Genomic DNA, 22,422 nt, shown 5'->3' with positions numbered 1-22,422 from the left:
ATAGTTAACTTAATTTTCCAGTGGTAGCATGCACATTAACGACAGCTCGAAACAAGTGATTGAACGAAAAAAATTACTGTAATACGTATGTAGGATACCCATATGTACAAAAAACATATCACCGTTGACGAACCCTCGTCGGTATGACAAGTTCAAAAAGGCGCATAGCGTTTTCAAACAAAAGCTACGACCAAAAATAACTTATGTTGTCTGTATACCTAAGTTCTGCGCGAGCCAAATCGTTGCAGCGGTACCAATAATAGGTGGAACCAAATCCGAATAGGGATGCTGTTCAAAAAATGTACAATGCCTTTGTCATCGCTTTGCATAAATATTTCGTTTAGCGTCATATGTGGCGTTAATGCAAAGACAGTTTGACCTGTTGCATTTGCAAGTAAGTTGCTTGAAAAAACAGACATTTTAATATATTATGACGCATTGGAGAATTATATGCCTAGCGGGCAAGGACGACCCTGTGCAGAAGAAGCGTCTTTACTAGATATCTCACCTAAACTCAACTATGAAAGGTTTTGCTTGAAGGTATCTCAATTAAAAGACAACAATCGCAATTAATCGCCTCTAAAATCCGGTATCAGTGTTCCGGTAACAGAATAAATATTGAATAACCTCAAGGTTTTTTAGCAATATAACAACACGCACAGCCGATATAACACTAACAAAGCTAGCACTAAGGCACGTTCCGCTAATCTGGCTCCTTTTAATTTATAAATATTGCTCACTTAGCAGAAGTTAGACCCTCATGTGTGTTCCCTGCATCATTTCATACAGGCGTCTTTGATTTGGTAAAGCATGTGACGAGTATATCCTCCGACGACACAGGAAGCCCTGCTGCTGGGCACTGTCAATGCCGCTTTAAGGTCCACGATCCTGCTCAATAATAGCTCGTTTCCTCGCAAGTTACGTATGGTGCCGACGCCGCCTCCACGTTCGAAGATCACCACTACTGTTGCCCTATGCTCCACCCGGTTATGACAGTACGACTATAAAACGAAAAGGGTTAAAGTAGATGGCAGGAGAAGAAAACGAGGGAAGGGCTTTAGGGGGTGACTAGAAGTCAGCGCCCAGATGACCACTTCTGATTCGAAGCTTATCAGCGTCTTGAAATAACTTTAAGTCTAAATCTCGCAGACCGCTCATCGTCAAGGGTCATTGTGCGTTATCAAGTGGCCGCCGTTGTTTCCTACCAGACCTGTAGCTAATGCTGAACCGAAGCCGTGTTGAATATGGCATAGGAGAAGCCGTGAAACTGTAGTTCCATCCAGTTATCGGTCGTCTAATTAGCGCCTATTGGGGGTGGGTCGCAGGCAGCGTGAGCTGTGTTGATCGCAGACTCGAGAATGTTGGATCGGGAGTCCGATCCGGAACGTGTCATGACCGGATCTGCTGTTGCAAACTGCGTGGTAGATTAACCACTGCTACCATGCTCTTCGGCATAGCCTCGCGATTACCACCCATCGTATAGATGGGTCTGGTGATGGCAGCGACGTTACAAGCCATAACAGCTCATTCACTCAAAGGCTCTCGTACAAGCAAACACGCTGAGCATGTGGCGCGTGCTATACATAAACAAGTGCTCGCTGCACGTATTGCAGCAACCAGAGTCATTGGTCAAAGGCCATGACTGGCGTGACATATCCGAATTATTTATGGAACAATGGTAACAAAAGCCTGAGTCTCCTAACAGGTACAAAATAGATTACATTTGATACGTAGTATGAAGACGAGATCATTGGCGTCAGCTCTATGCGAGACGGTTGCAGCTCAATCCGTTTGCTTCGTCGCCACGAATCGATCATTTATATTGGAACAGCAATGGCATCTACTCATGGGTGTAATGTACTCCAAGCAGAGTGCTGGCAAAATATTTAATCGAAGTGTCCCATGAAAATCGCTTGAAAATCGAGAGTGATTTTTTTTTTAGAGGAAACGTAAATTACAAATACAACGTTTTTCATCGTGCTTTCTTCCATCTATACGCTTTCACGTTAGAAAATGGGTATACCTATTTAAACTACACCTATTTATAGAATATACACAATATGCAAGATTCGAATGGCATGCTTCATGTGAACAAATTAAGTTGGGGTGACATTGGCCTAAATCGTCCTATTTTATTTCTTCAGGACTTTGGCAGCTAGAAATAGCTAAATTTAGATGCGGCAGTTTTGATTATCAACGCAATCAAAGTATACCCAACGTAGCGAAAACCCGTTCTAGGTAAACCCACATTTTAAAATAGGATAGCGTGTCGAACTGTTCATTCGAATTCCTTTAAACGATGTGTGCCCGTCAACGGAAGTGTTATTTTTGGAGATTCTCTCTTCCCTCCTCTCTTTCTCGTGCTTATGTAGGTTCTCTAAGCTCATATTGAGCCAAAGTCTTAACCAGATAGGAACTGAGTACCGTGCAGGTAGAACTGGGGCTTGCCAAGGATTGGACGATCAGTCCGCGATGCTTCTAAATGCTTGAACTATAAATCGCGTTATCTTGTCTTATCTGATTTGTTTACCACAGCCCGTGGCATGTTTTCCAATGGCTTTCTCTACACCACGCGATTCGGACCTGCATCAGATTACTGTGTAGCTTCGCGAAACAGTGCGTGCAAGTCGTGCAAGGGGGTCAGTCTCTAAGTCACGCTAATCTTTTTATGCCTACTACGTGTAACAGCTGGGCTGGTACGGGGAAAGTTCGTTGCTTACCTGGCGTGTGCCTTACCGTGGCGACACGCGGAGACACCCATGCCCCTCAGGGGTGAAATCTCGCTATGTGCGAAAGCAAGCTAGCATACCGCCTGGCCTGAACACGCGAGCCAGATTTATGCCATAGATTTGTGTCATGTTTGCATGGGGTATGTTTGCTGATTTCGAGTTGAATGAACTATATAATAGTGAAGCTTATACGCGATACGCTTCCTGACAACAGTAAACAAATAACAACGTACCGTAAAAATTAGTTATCATACTGTATAAATGAGAGGTCTTTAAAAGAAGTTTTATTACTAGGGTATGAACATCAAGTACTTTAAAGCCCTTCATTCTCGCAAGATACATTGTATCCACACACCATTTATTCCTGCCAAGTGCAGGTAGATTTAAAAGGTTTCCTGAGTCACATTGTCTCGTTGTCGTGGTTTTATTCTTCATGAGATATGTTCATGACAGAGAGTCAAGATAGGAGAAAAAAAATTATAAGAAAAGAGGAGCTTTCCCTGATGTTATATGTCGCGTCATAAATTGTAGCGACTAGGACAAAATTTTATAGGCCAGTTGAATAGACTGTGAGAGGAAGTCCGTCGCCGAACTCTCGTATTATAAATAGATAGAATCGTTAGGCGAACAGGCCTAACCTTGAAGCAGGACATAGAAATCATAATTACCTGTGTCATTTTCATTGTATGTGTTTGTATTGTGTTGTGTAGCCATTTACAGGTGCTCACCGGGTTGCTATAAATTTTCGCGACTGCTTATAGATGAAAATATATATACACGGCATAGGGCATATGATGAAGTACTCTCTGCTTAAAATATTCCCTTAATTTCCACTGCAATTATAAGTCAAGTGTCAAATAATAAGCTGTAACATTTTTACCGTTTATTGTCTGAGTTGTCGAATTTTTTAGCCTAGATGCGCAGCGGCGAAACCAGTCGGAAGACCAGCTTGTCGAGCTCAAGTAAATTTTACTATGCTTGCTGGAAATAACGTTTGAAAGCCGGAGAAGGCGATAAACGACGCCAGGTAGGGTTGTTTACGAGGATGAAAAAAGAGACAGTGTACACAGAGTGTGAAATAAACTAACGACAGAATTAATTAAGGACTTGCAATGTCTCAGGACGAACTCAAAGGAGGGAATTCTTAGTAGGATCGTTCGGTCGGGCAATGGGCTGCGCTCCTATTTGGAACACAAAGCGTAGTTTTGAGTACCCGAAGTAGGTGCACTGTATTCAAATTAACTTTAAGGCATGTCTTTTTTAGCTTCGTGTTTTACCACGAAATTCGCTTGCGGGATTTATCGATGTACGCGAGTGGCAGTGTTTTAGAGCTATGAAGTCTGGAAGAGGGGGGGGGGGGGTACCTGTAGATCACAAGATGAGGAAGTGCTCCTTGTTCATTGACAGTGAAGACTGGGGATCGCTTAGAAATGCAAGTAAATGATTACCAGGATGATAAACATGATCGTGATCGCTTTACTCGCAGGATTGTTAGATATCACGGCCTTGATTTGAAATTGGATCAGTGCATTGTATAAGAAGTACTGTTTTTGTTTGTTGCTTTCTCTTTCGAGTGTTATTTACTAGAGAGTTGCCGATCTGTTCGGGTTACAAAACGCTTTCTAGAGTTCAGACTTTGATTGTGAGTATTTTGGGTGGGAAAAAAAAACGCATTTTCGACACCTATCTTGTTTCATTAAAGGTGAAAAGCTGATGAAATAACTTGGGATACATAGACGAAGCGGATACTATAGCCAGTAACAAACCATTAAATAAACGACTTGTTGAGTTAGCAGATCATATCTTCAATCTGAAGAACGAGTTCGTCGAACATAGCTTAAATCGCTAACTTCACTATTAGATAGCCCTACATCTCGCGGTTGACGAGTTATCGCTGTACGTGGGAAAAAAAACGCGTTGGCAACAATGGCAACAAGTAGTTGTCGTAAGTAAATTTACCAATCTCGATTACTGGTACTTATAACTCCAGCGAATATCTCGCAGTGCAAATAAAACCTAACAGCCTTATAAAGTAGCTTCCCGGCAGGGTATAATGTCTATGGGCGAGCGAAATATGAGAAACGGAAGGTGATCAAGCGTAACTGATTTAAAGTATACGCAAAGATTCGACCCTTCGAAGATAATAAGAAGCTACTGCTGAAAACCTATGCGTAATAGATATACATACAATTGATTTTGTAGTCGTTCCGGTATACGTAAACGTTCCCTTATTTATACACTTCAGAAAGTGAGATCGGATTTACGCATAGCAAAGGGCGCATTGTTTCAACTAATCGTTCGCTGCGAAGTCTGCGAAACGTCTTCGTACGGCCCTCACACGAAAAGCTGAAACAAATGATAAAACTTCGTCACGAAATTATTCACTTACGATCGGCCCAAGCCAGTCAAAGGCGACCTTGCTAACATGAGTTATCCTTATTTGTCCTATGTCATTGGTTATATTACTAATGGAAAGCGGTTCTGGATGAACATATCTCATTTATTATACCGATCTTTGCTCACTGTTTGTAGTTCAATTAACGACTAGATACTTAGACCAAAAAATATATTTGCAGCTCCCGTCAATGGATAGTTGGGCTTCTACTATAATTAAATGTGAGCTATCTTGTAAAGTCTACGAAGAATAGATGTATCTGTGAAGTCAGATATATTAGATAATTAATTCATTTTCGGATTTGCAGATTCCGTAATTTTAACGTAGTGCAATCACTTCCGACGAGAACAGCGACGATAGACAAGCGTTCGAAATATAAAAAATATAAGATTTTTCTATTAGCTACGTGTGATTAGTAGGATCCAAGGTATCGCCTCCAGCGATCTTAGCATAGCCATCCAAGTTACCGCATCGACATTTTAGAACAAGAAATTTCACATACTGTTTTATTCTTTTTGTTTATTATTATTAAGTCTTGACAAGCGTATAGACGTACGAGCTAAACTATTTACCTATAAAATATTTATAGCTATATTATTTTATACCTAGTAAAACCTAGCTATAAAAGTAATTTCAAAACAAGCGAAACTTGGATGATTTAATAAGTGGAATATTGCTCTTTAGTGTTACAGTTATTAATGATTCATCTGAGTGAAAGGGGAACAAGTGGGACTCGTTTAGCGAAGCTATAGTTCGTTAGTTTATTTGAAGTAAGCCAAGAATACAGTTAAGTGAGTCGTCGTAGTTTTGCAGCTAACCTAGATCTATCGTGTTCGACACCGCGGCAACGGTGAAACTTTGTTGACATCCTGTCAAGTCCCTTTCAGTACATATTCTCAACTCATTAATACAGCGTTCATTCGATACCATGAGTGTATCTTTGGACATTTGCCATCCTTAAAACGTGGCTTTGCGTAACTGAACCCATAAGTGCAGATAAGTAGTTTACCATATCGCGGAGACGCCGAGCAGCGGAATCAAATTAATATCCTCCTAAACTCGGACCGGTTTCACACGTCCACATAATTGGTTACGATTGCACACATGTACGTTGGTTGACCTGTACACGTCTGTACATCGCAACGATTTTTTTGATAGGCTTTGAATAAAAAGTTCACTTTATTAGAAAGGTCACGTCAGCAGAGCAGCCGATCGAGAATCGGGAAGAGATTTCAGAACTGAAAAAAGTTAGCAGCTGTGTACAAGCAACACAGAAGTGCACAGGTCGCTGTTAGCGCCACAAGGCGCAACGCAGACGCCAACGATCACGCTACCAACATTAGCACCTGAAAAAGTAGCACAGTGGCGCGCATGGGAATATAAAGCACAAAGACAAAAAATTAATTTTCCATATTTTCGTGAAAACAAGTCGGGCGCTCTCTCCTCCCTCTCTTCGTTCGTTTGTCACCTGCAATCAAATACCAGCCCTACGGACCCACCACCGTTCGTGTCCCTCCTACTACAAAAAGGAGAGAAGAGCACTTTGGCCTAGGAATCGGGGGGTACGCGCAGATGCTGCCTGGTATCGCCTGAGTTCATACATTGCCACTCTCAGGTTTTTCCCTCACGACCTACAGTTACGGGTATTGTGGCGTTGTCGGTGGCATCAGCGGCAGGTCGCGTCCAACCGAAGTAGTTCAGGAATCGAAACCCGCGGTTTTCTCCGTATGTGGCCCCGGGCTGTTGCGGCTGCCGCAACACTGCTAACAACAGTAGCAGTAGTAGCAACGTCAGCATCGGGCAAAAGGCAAAAGTAATTTCCGGTAAAGTTTCCGTTGTTGCGAAAGCTTTCAACCACCCACCCATCTTCTGTGGCGCTTGTCCGCCGCTTCGGGAAGTTGGACCTCAAGCCTAAGTCAAATGAGCGAGTCGTAGCTGGCAACGATGTCGACTTGACAGTTGCTTCACTGCTGCCACCAATAGTGCCTCCCTTCTGGAACCTTCTCCCAACGTAGTTACGACTACATGTGTGTACGTAACTGCCTGTCCTTTGTTTTTTCACGATAGTTTTGTGTTTCTGTTTTGATCCGCCTCCAATAGCTCCCGTTATTATTATCACCAGTGTTTCTACATCCAATGTATTGCGCACATTCACCATTTACTTTCGTCTTTGAGGATGGGAAAAGTGCAGAAGGAGGGTATGGATCAGCCAATCAAGCAAGCTCCTGTTGAGGTTGTTTGTTTCACATGTATGAGACCCTATACCCGACGTAGCGTCTTAAAGGACAGATTAGAAAGGGCGGCCGGACGAAACGACGCCAGGTCGAACAATAGGTCCAGATAGATGAAAGTTGGGTCAGCCACTGAGGCGTAAGTGTACGATGGGGTGGTAAATATACAAACCGTTTATAGAAACCTGGGCCATAGCCATCTCTGCCTGTAGTATCGTTGGCTGGTTGTCACTGTTAATCATTATGACTGCGCACAACCTTATGGGCTTATATATAGACCTTATATATATATATATATTAGCCTGCCTTTGTTTCATCATTTCTGCTATCGCAAACACAGACTAACAAAGAGCAACAATAGGTGAGATTATTTTGGGAACAGAAAATCTTAGCTGCCACTAAACACGTAGCACTCCTCCGTTAACAAAATGCCGCACGTTCCAACTGTAGAGTATATAAAAGCATTCCTAAGTGTTGTACAACCGAGTTGACCTAAGCACTATGAGTGGGTGTATTAAGTGAGTAGTGTGCTGGTTAGGAGATAGGGCTATGAAACGGAAAAAAGATGTCCTCTTCTTAAAAAAAAAATATCGCCTGTGTTGTATCAGCGACTGGAGTTTCTTTACGTATACCGAAAGCCGTTGTTCTCAATATAATTGAGTGAAATTAGGTGTAAAACGTTCACTAATAGTAATGTGGGAACCTTATCAGGTAGTTACGACAATGGCGTTCAACTGTCTACCAAGGCAGAAATCCTATTCTTACCGCTAGCTTCTCCTACACTTGTTTTCGCATTGACCGCGTACGTTTGTTTCCGCTTTGTGTTAAATTTCGTCTTGAAAATCTATTTCAGTAACTATCAGAAGACTATCTTATGTTTCTGATTCACATTATCTCACAACTGTCACACAACTATCGTACTGACTTCTTGTCGATATATCAGATCAGGATTCTACTAAAGTAGAAATAGAGCCCACAAAAAAGTACATAAAAAAGTGCCACCGACTTCCCTTTTGTGTCCTAAACGAGTACCTCCCCGAAGTCATGTTATAGTCTGTTTTGCATGACGCTAGATCTTGACGCTATTATTTTACTAAAATACGCACGTTTTGCCTGTTGAGGTGATTCTGAGGACGCTAGTGAACGTACAACTGCCGAGAGTGGCGCCGCCAACAAGCGGGCGCAAGAGTAACAACAAGCTTACGGAGACGAAAGAGTATCTAAAACTTTAGATCCTTTCTACCTTTTGCTGGTTTCGACGAACAATCCATCATTCCGGTGTCCATATATTCCTTAAGACACTGGCGGGTCAAAAGGCGTGCTCAGATGCTGGCAGAGCTCCCAAAAGCACCCTTAGATCTAACATACACCGAAGGTGGGTAGCGGATGATGGTTGTCGGGTAGCGTGTAGCGTGAATACCGTCGCACAGAAGAAAGTCTGCTGCTGGGAAAAGCACCAGTCAGGCTGCCAGCCTTCGTGCACTGGATACTAAGAGAGAGGCATGGATGAAAACTTCGTGTAATAGAATGTAATAGATCAAGTGCATAGTTTTACATCATTTTGGGCGGAACCGATTTGCCTAGAGCGGGTACGACTTTTCGATACGGTTTAGATCCACATATATGTGTACTTGTGTAGCCCTACATTGCTTTAGCTGTTAGAAAAGGGAAACTTTTCAAAAATGTTTTTTATTGGATTTTCTCTTGCAGAGAAGTAAACTTTTTACGTTTAGTTGTTACCCAATGAGCTCTGCTGCAAAAATACGAATCACCAGAAGAGATCATCTGCTGAGGCCGCATTTATTATGAGAACCATGCATGACCTACTTGGCATTGAATGAGTGCTATAACAGTGGCATAATATAAGATTTGACCACGTATGTACGTATGGGAACGATTTCTTATTGGTCGAAGCGTACGTAGTAACGCTAATGATTTGCAGGCAAGCAAATCCTCAAGATCGATTCCTTGAACATTTGAGTGGATCAAGGCACATAAATAACCATAGATAGAAGTAATGTCTATTTTCTGACTCATTTTTTTTCATGGTCCCTACTTCGCTCACCGTCAAATATTGAACGTACACGTAGAGCTAGCCTTGTGGATTACACAAAATCTATGACTGCTTAACGAGGTCCACCGGTGCTTGAACTAAAAGGAACAACAGAACACGCTGAATTAGCTACTATCTGAGCAATTCGTCGTAATAGATTAAACATACTTTTTTTTTGTGCTTTGTCGTCATTATTTTCCGAAATTGCTTACAGTTTCTAATTGATGTTTATGAAATGACTGTTACAAAAAAAAAAAACCAGAAGCAAAATCTTAAACATTTACAAAAACAAACGTGTTTATGCTATGAGCTTAATAACAACAGTCATTAATTCATCTTTATGTATTAATAATATTTTGAGAATGGTCTTTACTTCGTTTAGGTGAGATGGGTTTTCACCTGATTCAACCTGTAAATATCGTCGTAAAGTATCGTCATGCCTATATCCTACTTCGTTTTACGCTGGAAGCCATCCGTCTGAAGCAATGTGTACCGGCTTAAGTACCGGATGTAAAAGAGGAAATATATTTTAATACAGTCTCATCCAAGCGTTCCCTTGCTATAGATTTTCTATGTTGAACATCCCCTTAATGACCCTGCATACGTAAGCATTCAATCGATGTTCGCTATAGGATGATCTGATCAGAGAGTGGAAGTCGACAAAAGACCATAGGGGCCCTTGCTTTTCGATCGTACCGGAAGGAAGCACCCTTTGGTCGAGGGTTTGAGATATTTTCGGCGGGTTAAATAATGAAATGAATGATACAGCGACAAGGACAAAGTGAGCAAACGTCCACGAACCACGCAATATCTAATCAATGTGAAAGCATCAAGGATCAGATTGACTTAAGATAGGAGTAGTGAAGTAGATAAAGGGAAGAGACGAGAGTGTGAGCAGAGACAGGATGTACTTGACAGTCAAGGATTAAAGAAAGGTCGAAAAACTGAAGGAGGCTAGGATCAAGTTAAGTTTAATTGGCCTAAAGCTCCATCGCCGTCAGCAGCAAATTTAATGCGCGAAAAAAAAGCGGACAACAAAATCAACACACGGTCACCGACCGAAGGAGGTCAAAGGAAACGGAAACGAAAACGGTGCTTTGCATGTGGGGTGGCTTAGAATAGCTGATTCCCTAATTAAATAATCGAGTTAAACCGGGAATAGTGTCCGTCTATATTTGTGAATCGTGTATTTAGCGGAGCATCTTTAGAGGTGCTGTACAAGAGTCTAGGCCAGACTAAATGAGCCCCTGATTGGTGATACACGTAACCAACTACGATGTGTTGTAATTAAAGCAGATCCACACTTGCCCACTTACCCTTTGGCTCCTTTGTGTGGAAAGTAAGCTCAGCATTCTCCTGCCTCGTTCTTTTGTTCCGACAACCGAACGATAGCGATCTCATTGACACGTGTCGGCTTGTCGCGGCGGAGTTTGTCCGTACGATGTTATGAAACCAAGGTCAACGTACTGTTTGAACAATTAGCATTTCAAGCCCACTGAAAATTATACCTGGTGATCAATGTAGTTGCCATAACACTTACCGACCTTCGGACAGCCTCTTTTGCTGTATACATGGTCCGCGGTGGTATTAACCACAGCCATATGGGGTATATCTGGCCCATTTTTCCCTGGAGTCGGGAGTCTAGCTTGTTTGTTGCCTGGTTCGAAGCAACGTCCGCGATACCGAGATGAGAAAGAACAACCGGCTTGCACCGCTGTACGTAGACAACGGTAACGCGCCGAAAGAACGTGGCGCTGACTGAAAACATGACGATTATGTTGAATGCTATTCGATGGAGTTGGTACTGCTGCGATGATATCATTTATACAGCCGCTTTGCCAACAGGCGCAATGGTCCACAGGCTAAAGTGTCAAGAATAATAATTGATTTCGCTCTTACAACAAAGTATCGGATCGGCGGCTATGACTAAATTTTCTTCATTAAGCCTACCTCTGAAGTTGGCTGAGGTGAAGCGTAGTTTGCAAGTAATTAGGTAGAGTCAATTTATCTCGTCATTTCAAACAAGTATACGCCATTAAATGGAGAGCAAATTTTCAAGCATCAGTCACCGGCAAAATTAGAACGTCACAGAAAAGACCGTCACATGACTCGAAATAAAATTTGCAGGAAAAATAAACTTTTATAATGCACATTGAACATATTCAAATGCACACTAGTTAGTTACTCTTGAGAGTGAATGTTTGAAAAACATGATACGTATACATGCGTGTGCGTTACGTAATGTACATTGCATTAACTTCTATTCGACTGCCGGTTAAGTCAAAAAAATAGAAGTTTCTATAGGGAGCTGAGTATCTTACAGACGAATAAGAATCTAGCCATTATTATAGGGTTATGATTGTCTGACATCACAGTCATTAAACCTATAACAGTTCATGCTTTTCATGTTATAGTTTTAACGCTGAAAACAACTGCGCGAACCCGCCAAGTTAACTTAAATATAAATAAAGGAACGAATATAAGAGAGAACTTGAACCCAATGGTCTCCTCCCGATCTATTCATTCGGCGACATCGTCTAGCAGGCATTTCAAACAGTCTTTATTGTTAAGCTTCCCACTATAGGGTACCAATGTCAAATCCTCTTTCTCGAAGATATCAATGACTTACTACTTACCAGAGGTATTGAAGCCACATCGTCCCTATCATCCGAGATTAACTTCGACGGCTCTTAAGTACATTACTAGTTAATAACACAAGCACACAGTCGGCCTGACAGTCCGACTAGATGACCCCAATAAAAAGGAAAAACATTTCCGACAGGTCCATTCTTGCTGAAACGAGAACATCACTGATAGTAGAAAGCAGTCAATTCGCCGAAAAGACCCCCATCGCACTCGCTGAACTGCAGAGAATTAGCTTCATCCTGTGAACGTAGGCCAATCACAAGCATAAACCCATCAGCAACTTGCTTGTTGAGATCGGCGAAGTACCGTAAATATGTATTCTCTAACGTGATGAGAATGTAAGAAATAGGACCAAGTTGACATTAATCTAATCTTTATTAGGTGTTTTGGTGATACAGGTATTGTGCTAGTTTAGAAAAATTGTATGTATGCTACCGATAATATTTGAACCGCTCGTAGGAATGGTTATTGAAAAACGCTACCGAACAGCACTCGCATGGAGTACACATGGGGTTCGTCACCGGCTCAACTACTGCGAGTCACCTTCAAACAGGCCTTCCATTGTTTTGCAGTGCCTTCATCAATAACGATCGTCGCCCTCTGTTTCGAAAATGGAGTGGTTCCCTCCTCTTTTAAACAGTCGATTATGACAGTCAACTATAAGGACGGGTCACGTTTACTCGTCGAAAACTGTGAATCAATTGTCTACAACTGTAAATCATATCTTCCACTCGACAGCATAATTGTAGCTCAAACTTAGCATTTGCTTTCTCGTCAATTGTCCTGCTAAAATAACAAATGTATGGTCCTAGAGAAGGGCGTGCAGGTCACACAGACTAAACGTATGTTCTTTTGTGACGAATCACGTAATTTTTCGATATCTTTAAATTTTCGCCTTTCACATAGTGCACCAATGGATTCTTTTAGAAAAAAAAATCATTTAGCATCTTCATAGTCGAATTGCTGGTTTCATCCTGCAAACTGCAGCTCCATTGTTGATGTCAGTCATTCGTGGCTTGAACAAGTAGAACGTCCTTTAATTTTGCCCAGGGAGCGAATTTCATGCGCCTAAGTTGATATTCAAGGCTTTAGTTGCATCTGAATTGTCCTGCTCACGTCAACGCAGTACTTCTCGTAAGGAAGTATTCGTAGCATTATAAACCACCAGCGGAACAGCTTCAATATTCAACTGTCTCTGCTTTACCACTGGTAAATTGAGTGGAGCTTCCATAAGACACTAAAGATATTTCAATGACCGCAGAGACGTGCACAACAAAATCATCGGCAAAAAGTCTCTTCTGATGAAGTTGGCTCCGGTAGAAATTGAAGTACCGTTCATACGTGATGGTAAGTCTGGCGACAGGATTGAAGGTGTCAGGCGATGAAAATAACAACGAGGAAATTGGGTCTAGCCCCCTTTAGGCATCGGCATATAAACGAAACTACTCGTTTTGGGAAAGAGAGTAAATTAATGCGAAAAAAATTGTAAGTTATACCCCAGAGAAACGTTTCAAATGAAAGGCCTGTTTAAAAGGTTGAACTCATTAATGGAAGAAACAATAGAGTCACATACTGGACATATTTGTTGATGGCCTTTTTAATATTAAAATTTAATATTTGAGAATGTCCATTAAAATAACTGGTCATTGCTTTGGAATTGCAAACTGAAATTGCTTAAGTTGTTGTATGTATACGTCGAAATCTCTCCGCCTATAATGCGGAACGTGCTCCTTTGTCATATTTCGAAATAACAGGACGGAGAAAAGTCTCTCGTTTAAAAATGACTTTAAAGGAGAGCTAATACATGCCCTATCCATAGAAAGCCAAATGTATTTTTGGACCTTACGCTTGGCCGACCTGAGCTCTAGCAGAATAGGAAAGATTAGCTGATATTTTTATTCATGCTGGAAAGGAAGCGGCCTAACCGATTTTGACATTTGATGAGTAGGCAACCTTCATCTCTCCCTTAGATTATACATGCATGCACGTCACCTTTCCGAATCATCCTGTATCAATATTGCTTGGGGGTTTAAGTGGTCAGATAGCGCGTAAGCAATATATTAGTATACGCTCAGGTTTTCCATATCCAATAGCAGAGGGACGCCGCCTTTGCTAACGGACTCTAATTATTCTACATATTTTATACACTTAATTGCAACATGTTGAAGAAGCTTTTGAGACAGCGAGGTCACGAAACAAAGCATAGATGATGATGATAACATAAGATTGAACGCATCGTTAAATAACGAGCGTTGCGAAGTAAGGGATTAGCAAACGGTAGGCTTATGTAATTTGTCCGCACAATGGCTAGTTTATTTTAGAACAAGTTAAAAATTGATTCCTAGACTTTTTTAATTATGATATATATATAACTGCTATTTTGCACTTAGCTTAAAGGTATTGGACGTATGGATTTAAGCGCAGCCAATCGAGTGCCGTCCTAATTACCTAAATTTTACCAGCATTGCATTTATCCCCTTAGCCTTATGCAGATATATATGGTTATATATAATTGTGCACTTGTTGGATTTTCGTTTAACGAAGGCCACCATTTTTCCTCAACTAATCCAATCATCTTCATTTATGATATGCCTGACTTCTTTCTCGAAATCGCTATACAGCGCTTTGCTATATTTCTCGGGGGCCACTATATGCTATCATAGACTATTCTATATAGACCCTTTCTATTTAAAGCGAGGCCTGAGTGGGTTTGGCGTGCTGTGAAGGCGCAGACGGAAAGACGATTCAGATAAAATCACACTTCTCAGCCAAGTTTATATTTGAAAAAGATATTCTTCTTTTGTAAATGTTATTATCAAGTACATGCGCTTATCAATAAATACATTGAAATAGCTCACTGAAATTATGTCATACGGAAAGACGCAGTTGTATATATTATTCTTACCGACGCATTGGCTAGTTCTAAAGAAAAGCCATACTGACTGAATAGATCTTTACGTTTCCGTTACGTTAGATCCAGAAACATTTAAATACTGATTATGAACTGAAGACACGCACAGATATATATATATATATATATATGAGTCAGTACATGATATTTTACAGTACGACACGGATACTCTCGCGTGAAAATATAGCGTCAGATGAACAAATCGGGTTCGAATTAAGGCCCCTTGAAGTTAGTTTTGCTTAATTAATTACATACAATCTAATAATACGCGTTGAGTCCACGCAGAGGTGTGATGTAATTTCAGGTATCTGGCAAAGAAGAAACAGGCAGCTTTGCCAGCAGAATCTAGCGTACAATGAGGAAGAACGGGCTTTCAGATGAGGAAAAGGTTTAAGTGAAGGCTGAGTCAAGGGCGCCAAGAGCACAACAGGGACAGACTTTGCACATTGCCCTCCGGTTAGCCGCTGCTGTCATACGGAGGATTTCGCTGACCCCTATTGGGTGTACTTTAGTTTCTGCACTTGGCGTTCTGCTGTAACCATCCCTGCGTTTTTGTCAGAGACGTTGTCGACCGACAACGTTACTGAAACTATCCAGAGTGGTATGGAATGGGGAAAAGCCGCGCTAGCCAAGTCTATTTAATAACATTTAAATGAGAGAGCTTTGTGGGACTAGCTTAGACGGCCACAGCCCTGCTAGACTGTGTGGTACACTACGCTTCGGGCAGACTCCGGAGGCGGTTCAGCTAGGGGCACAGGGTAAGGGGCACACGTTAGTTATATGAGGTTCCCCAATTGGAGCCATAAGCTCACCGCGGCTGCTGCCTAGGCTTACTGGGGGACTAGTCAGAGGGTTAAGGGAGTTAACATAGGTGACAGAAGAAACGAGTAGATTGATAAAGTTAAGGATGGCCTCTCCACTCAGAATTCACTCGAGAGCCAGAATAACACAGCACATTCTCAAAGTGCAGGCTAGTCGCAATTTATTCGTGAATTAGCTTTTTCATGGAAGTAGGCGCACGCGCACATATAGACGATGGTACAGGGGAGTTCTGTAACGCGTCACCTTGAAGTACGTAATCGGCTACCCCTTTTTCCTAGAAAAGCCAATAATAGATGCTATGCAAAGCCGAACAGATCGTAACAGACACGGTAGAACAATCGCGAGTTGGGGCGAAGCAAGTACTCTGGCAAGATGTTGATAATCAGCAAGTTCTATAGCATGTTTGCAATTGTACACATATATTTGGACGATCAAAGGAAAAAATATATGGTATTACCGTTGTATAATTGCGTCTCCCGTTCTTCACGGTATCGACTAGAAATCAAAGATCAGAATTTTAATTCATATGAAAGGGTCTGTCCTGTACAGATGAAACAGCTCCTGAACAACTTCCTGAACAATCGGCCATATAAATAGAAAAAAATATTCTGCTATTGTACATCATATATAGATTTTTGAGACTTGCTGTACACTAAAACTTCGAATCGTATGACCATTTATACTGATACGATCATAAGAAACAAGTATTCTATCCATCTCTTATACACATACTTATTATTTCATCCATGCAGTTAAACCTGCTCGCATATTTACGCGCAATCTGTAAGTATACGAGTCTGAGACAAATGACATTTTTTTTCCATTTTATGAAACTTTAATCTCCTTCTCCCTATTGATGTTTTTTCTCATGACCATAGCTTTGACCTTCTTCTGCTTTACTATAGGCCGTTTCCACTACTTCCATAGCAAGCATTTCCTTAGCTTAGAATGAAAGTGGAAAAGTCCATGTTCAACTATTGCTTCCGTTTTTGACATCGCTGTTTCTTCTAAGTCCGCGCTACGGGATTGCGCAGAAAAAACAACGAGCCCGTACTAGATATAGCCACTGTCTCGATAGCAGCCATAAGGCCTTCTTCAAACGACGCGCGGATAAAGCGCAATAAACCTAGCTTCAGCAGAGGCCAACCAGCAAAGACTCGGCAGAATTCGTAGGCATCGCAGTTAGACCTTCCTAGCTTACATGGCCCGCCTTACGTGCGCTTCGCGCAGCACCGCCTCCTTTCAGCTGGGGCTTTGCCGCTTCTCGATCTGCTCGATACCGAGGGAAATCATTCGTTGACTGTTGTGCTATCGACGCTATGGTTGTCGCGGGGTATGCGGCCGGCAAACGGTACCTAGACGCGCTATGGGAAAATGCTATGGCATTTTTCCCAATGGCAACAACTGTTGCCCAGGCTGCTTCAGGCCACTACAACAAGCTTGACGCAGTTTGCCCTAAGGCGGTATCCCTGCGTCGTTGCTCCAAATTGCTCGCTGTCTGTAACGTTTGATGCTCTTGCGAAGACCTACGAGCCCTTGCAGTCATCTCCGTACGGCTTTTGGTTGCATCTGTTTAAGCTTATGTGTGGATGGTACGCGACGGTTCCCTTGGCTCCGTGTTTTCCTTATTATTTGTGTCTCTCATCCTCTGTCTGTCTGTCCGCCTTCATCTGCCTTCCAGAGTTTTGCTGGCAAACAAAAAAAAATATTTATTGAATCGGCCCTCCTGGACATTGGCTAGAATGCAAGTTTGTAGGAGCTACCCTTTGTACGATTCTAGGTAGGTATCCAGCCGCGCAACCTTCTCATACATTGGACACCGGCTACAGAACGAGCCGATCAATGGCTTCTCAGATAAGAACAATTATTTATGTGTGGCATCATTTCTACGTCTGCCTAAAGCGGGTTAATCTGCCTAGTTCGTCTTTTGTAGAGGTGCGCGTTAGCTGGTATGATCATAAAAGGATCGTATTATTTTTTTGTGACTGTAAATGGCCAAGTTCCTCGGAAAACTAAAACTAGTACGAACACAACGCAGGTTTTTTTCCTCCTTGGCAACTTAATAATTTGTATTAGTAATTGTTTCAGTATTGGCCGACAAGACGCATATTTCCGGAAGAGTTATTCCCATTCCCTTTTGAAGACTGTTTGTGACATGTCGATAGAGGTGGAAATTAATAATGAGAAGTTTAACTGAGCACGTCCGCTCTACCTCTTTCCTTCGCTCCGTATTCTTGTATGTGTTTGAGCTGGATTTTCCCATTAAACCTTTACGATTGAATTTATACAAATGTATTTTAATTAAAATTTAAGTTCGCTTATTACTTTGTCTTTGGCTGTTTCAGCTATAACTCAGCTGCTCTGAAGTAATATAAGAGGAATTGGCCTAGTGCCTGAGAAACTTCAACGTGACATAGTCAGCTAATTTATTTCCAAGTCTCTCTATCTCTAATAAATAACGATATTCAGAGAGAGACGATATCGTCCGTCGTTTGAAAAATGCGAAATACGAAAAAACGTAAAATATTTTACCATCTTCAAGGATCTATAATAATGTGAAATTTGACGTTAAACATGAAAGAGCATTTGTTCCAACGTGAGCACAACAACCTAAACGAGTAAAGGTTGCTGAAACTTGTGGACCTAGTTGTTACAGCAGGACACATAAACATAATACATTGGCAAAACTATGTCCTATTAAGGAATATTGTTAAATACATGCTAAAATGATAAATAATAACCTAACTATACGACTACAATAAATCAACAATAAAATTGAGGAAATTAACGGAACAATTTATGAATGAAATAGAAAATCAATAATGAACGAGTACCGAAACGTTTTCAGACAAACACAGACGATCATTCATAATTCATCTACCAATTATGCTGTAACTAACGGCTGGGATATTGTAACAGAAATAATTAACACAATCACACAATTATTGTATCCAGATAGAAGCAAAAAAAAAAATAAATAAATAAGAAGAAAAAGAACAAAAACATCCACACAATTTGGAGCATAATAAGCCAACAACCTGCTAAATGATAATAATAATACGAAAGGATGAGAAAATAACTAAGCGAAGGTGTAATTGCAGTAACAAAAACATTTGAGGCTCAGGCCAAACCTGTTGGACCGACCCCCTCGGACGTGTATATATATTCTAGGACAATAATCTCTCTTACAAAATATTGCTCAAACCCAAGGCCTCTAGGTTTAACCTTTTTCCTAATTGGACAGAGCGAAAATAGCATTATATTACGTAATAATGTTAAATAATAATTATTCGTATGAACATGGTGGATCTCAGCCGGCCGCGTTATGACCAAATGAGATTACCCGATGTTCGGAGAAGCTCAGTTCATGTTTGCATATAGCTTAAGCTAAATGAGACGCTAGGAGTGCCATACTCGTAATTTGTGTCGCGTAGGGAGTAGCGATGCCGGTCCGAAGAACCAACATTCTAGGCTCCTTATGTATTCGAAAAACGACTTTCTCAATAAACGCGTTCCCTAATTCATACAAAAGATACAGAAAATCATCGAAACATGCAGAACCGGTGCACTTAAATGACACACATATTACAGAGCGAAGGAAGTGTCTTCTGACCATTTGAAAGAGAGTTACTTAATGTGTAGATATATAAAGCTGCTAAAAACTTTTTACCCCGCCTCCTTCCTCCTCTGTATAATTGGATAATAAACCACCGCAGCTGAAGAAGCTATATAAAACCATAAAAATACGAAAGGAACAACGTGCGCTTAAAAACGACGGAAGACTAAGTTGTGATTAGCTCTCTTTAAAAATATATAGGTTGTTGTTGCCTTTCCAACCCAGCTGCCTTTACTCGGGAATAGTCTGCTCTCATTATTTCTACTTGATCTAAATTTTTAGCGATACTTTTTTAGAAATGTTTCTCAGTAAATGGGAAGCCACTGATTGAGTAAATACCTTGCTACGTCTTTAACGCTGGGTTATAAGAGCTAAATACCTTGTCAGGGAAGATTTTTGCTCAGATTTGGCCGATCATGTCAACCTTAACTTTTCGAAGCAATCCCAACGAAAGACTCAATGCACATGTGCGTTTGTTTGTTTGTTTGTTTGTTCCAGCCTTTGAAGCAGTTTTCGGGGCTAGCCGTAGGAACAGAGCACAGCCCTACTCTCAATTATCCAATATGTTTTTTTCTATATGCTAATTTTTTTTCAAATGATTCGGATGAAGCAACGGAAATATGAAGAAGATGACGTCGCGAGAGGCTAGACCTGGCGAATGATGCGTTTGAGGGAAGGCAGCGGTCGAGTTCTACTTGTGAAAGTAAACCTCAATAAAAGTAACGACGCATGAGCGGTGTAGTATTATGGCAAAAGACTTTTACCTTTTAATGTTTAACCTCTCTGCGGGTTCTATGAGGGCAGTTTCGCTAGAAACATCAGACTTCAGCATGAAATGTTTTTTTTTCAGCTTTTTGTCAGCAGTCGCTGAGCAACGTTTGTTAAGCATTAAAACAATTCTGCTTTCACCGTCATCTATTTTCGCCTACGAATCAACATACTCAAGCTACCACGCTTTGTATATATTCGATAAAACGTACAGTCCATTCATTAAGCAGCAAATAAATGACAAATGGGACAATTACGCGCCAAAGGGAAATTGGATGGCCTGAACAGTAATCCGTATGTTCCATAAAAAGGCTGGCACAGTGTGAATGGGTTTGCCCACTCCGACGGAATTTCCGGGGACATTCTCTCTTTTTTTTCTTTAACCTGAACCATAACCCAGGATGTACCCATTCCGAACTGCGTCGTGCTACTTACGTACATATCAGATGGCACAGGGCCCGCTACCGCTTACTTTCAGTCAAGAATTGAGTTGTAATAGCACTTGCAGTAGCGTCTCTTCAGCGTGATGATGTCGACGCTTCCACCGTGTGCGTGAGTCCTTTATTGTACCTCAGCGTTGAGGTAGAAACAGTACTAGTGGTAGCACTGCTAGTAGCAGCAGAATTTCTCAAAAATGTTTCCAAATCTTGTTAATGGCAGGATGGCATCGGCAAGGTAGCAGGATGCCAACATCAATGACGCCACAGTATACGTACGTAGCGTAGCTTCCAGGCGAGAGAGCGTTCCATGCGGTACGAAGATTGAGAGAACGTTCAATATTCCCCATTTGCCTCTACCGTTCCTATCGCTCAACCCGTTCCTCCCTGTTAGATTCTTCAAATGAACTCCTGAAGGTGCAGGCGCCCTTTGACAAACGCTGACAGACTTCGTTCTACCAAACCCTAGTTCATCGCCGTTTTCCCATCGTAGTCGAAAATGACCTATTTTCTGTGCACCCCACAGCGTCATGGTACGCCTTCCTGCTTACCTTGCTTACAGCAAAAAAAAACGGAGGTACGTGTAGGCAGCAACGGAGATCCGCAGTCTGAAAACGACGGGACTGCCGTAGACGCGCTCATGGACCCCCACTGCTTTGGGGGAGAAGAAGCGATGCCTCCACCAGCAGTCGTACTGCTGTTATTGGTGGCAGTGGTCGTAGTAGTAGCACTTCTGAAAATAGGCGTTTTTGAGTTGCAAATGCGAACGATTGAACGACGGTTGGTAAGGACATGGGGCGGCGGCACGAGACGAACAATCGTGAGCCCACCTTTCCTTGCGCTGAAAACTAGGCCGCCGCCGTAGTGAGGACCGTAGTTGTTGAAAGTCGGTTCCGCACGACCAGAACCAGTGGCGGCAGCAGCAGAAATTGCAGTAGAGACTTTTGCCGTCACCACCGAAAATAAAAAGGGGTAGGAAAGGAACGGTGGTGTGAAAAAGGGCACGGGCACGAGTCTCTAGGAACGACTGCTTTTACCGCTGTTGCCATTGCCCCTTCGCTGGCACAAGAAAGAAACCGGAGAGAGAACACTGGAGAGTCAGTAACACTTCACACCATCTGTGCACCGCTCGGCATTCGGCCGTGTTCGTGAATACCGAATAGCAAAGGGTAAGGACACCGACTGCTTCTTGCCATAGTCACTGTATACCAGTGGTTAACGGGTGGCAGGCCTTGGCCTCGTCGTTCTCTGATGCTTACCTAAGTAAGCCGAACACCATGCCTCGCTATAGCCTAGAAGTAAGAGCAGGGTTTAGCGCCCGGAAGAAATCATGACGCGCCAGCAAAGCCACGCCTCTACACGCACTACGCTACTCATTCTGCTTTGCTTTTCGTTCAGGAAATAATTGATGACGAATAGGGAAAAGATGTAAGAAGACGTTTCAAGATTAAATTCGTACAGCTTTCCATTACATTATTAAAATAACTTTATATTATTTGTTACGATAAGCGAATAGAATACATCGATGGCAATATTTAGGGGAAACTGTGCACAACGAGAACGCACAGAAGCGCAGTATTAGTTGATTTGTCCTTTACCCTATCGTTCGATGGCAACAGGATTCCGATAAGGAATTAAAGTGAACGTGTTAACGTTGGAGCTTACCTAGCTATTTCCAGAATTGCAATCATTTACACTAGGACCATACAGTTACTTCTAAACTGGTACTGGAAATTGCTTTCGTGATCCATTTGAGGCGGAAAGAATGATTGCTTTTTACTTATTTAGGTCAGATGACGACATGATAACACAAT

At 41.8% G+C, this 22,422-nt stretch overlaps 1 long non-coding RNA gene across 1 annotated transcript in view; it reads left to right on the top strand.

Moving 5' to 3' along the window:
- LOC147757321 (uncharacterized) overlaps positions 1–20,136 on the top strand; it is a 33,007-nt gene extending 12,871 nt beyond the window's left edge. Inside the window, exon 3 of the long non-coding RNA XR_015321202.1 lies at positions 19,902–20,136. This is a non-coding gene — a long non-coding RNA (uncharacterized LOC147757321). The remainder of the gene's footprint in view (positions 1–19,901) is intronic.
- The last annotated feature ends 2,286 nt before the right edge of the window (positions 20,137–22,422 follow it).

This window comes from Varroa destructor, unplaced genomic scaffold (assembly GCF_002443255.2).
Source record: "Varroa destructor unplaced genomic scaffold, Vdes_3.0 BEIS01000002.1, whole genome shotgun sequence".
Taxonomy (NCBI): domain Eukaryota; kingdom Metazoa; phylum Arthropoda; class Arachnida; order Mesostigmata; family Varroidae; genus Varroa; species Varroa destructor.
This window is presented reverse-complemented; position numbering and strand designations above follow the sequence as displayed.